This window comes from Eurypyga helias, unplaced genomic scaffold (genome assembly GCF_000690775.1).
Source record: "Eurypyga helias isolate BGI_N326 unplaced genomic scaffold, ASM69077v1 scaffold23706, whole genome shotgun sequence".
NCBI classification, from domain to species: Eukaryota; Metazoa; Chordata; class Aves; order Eurypygiformes; family Eurypygidae; genus Eurypyga; species Eurypyga helias.
In genome coordinates, this window is record NW_010254971.1 from 3,957 (window position 1) to 4,329 (window position 373).

Genomic DNA, 373 nt, shown 5'->3' on the forward strand with positions numbered 1-373 from the left:
TGAGACAGCCCATTCCAATGCCTGACAGTCCTTTCAGTTGTTTGGTTTGAATCCTTCAGTGCAAAGAAATTTTTTCTAATAGCCAATCTAAGCCTCCCTTGCAAAAACTTGTAGCCATTTCCTCTTGTCCCGTTACTTGTCACCTGGGAGAAAAGTGCAACCCCCACCTCTCTGCAACTACTCTGGTAGTTGTAGAGGGCGATAAGGTCTCCCCTCAGCCTCCTTTTCTTCAGGCTAAACAACCCCAGTTCCCTCAGCTGCTCTTCACAGGATTTGTGCTCCAGACCATACCCCAGCTCTGTTGCCCTTCTCTAGGCACACTCCAGCACTTCAATGTCTTTCCTGTACTGAGGGGCCCAGAACTGAACCCAGG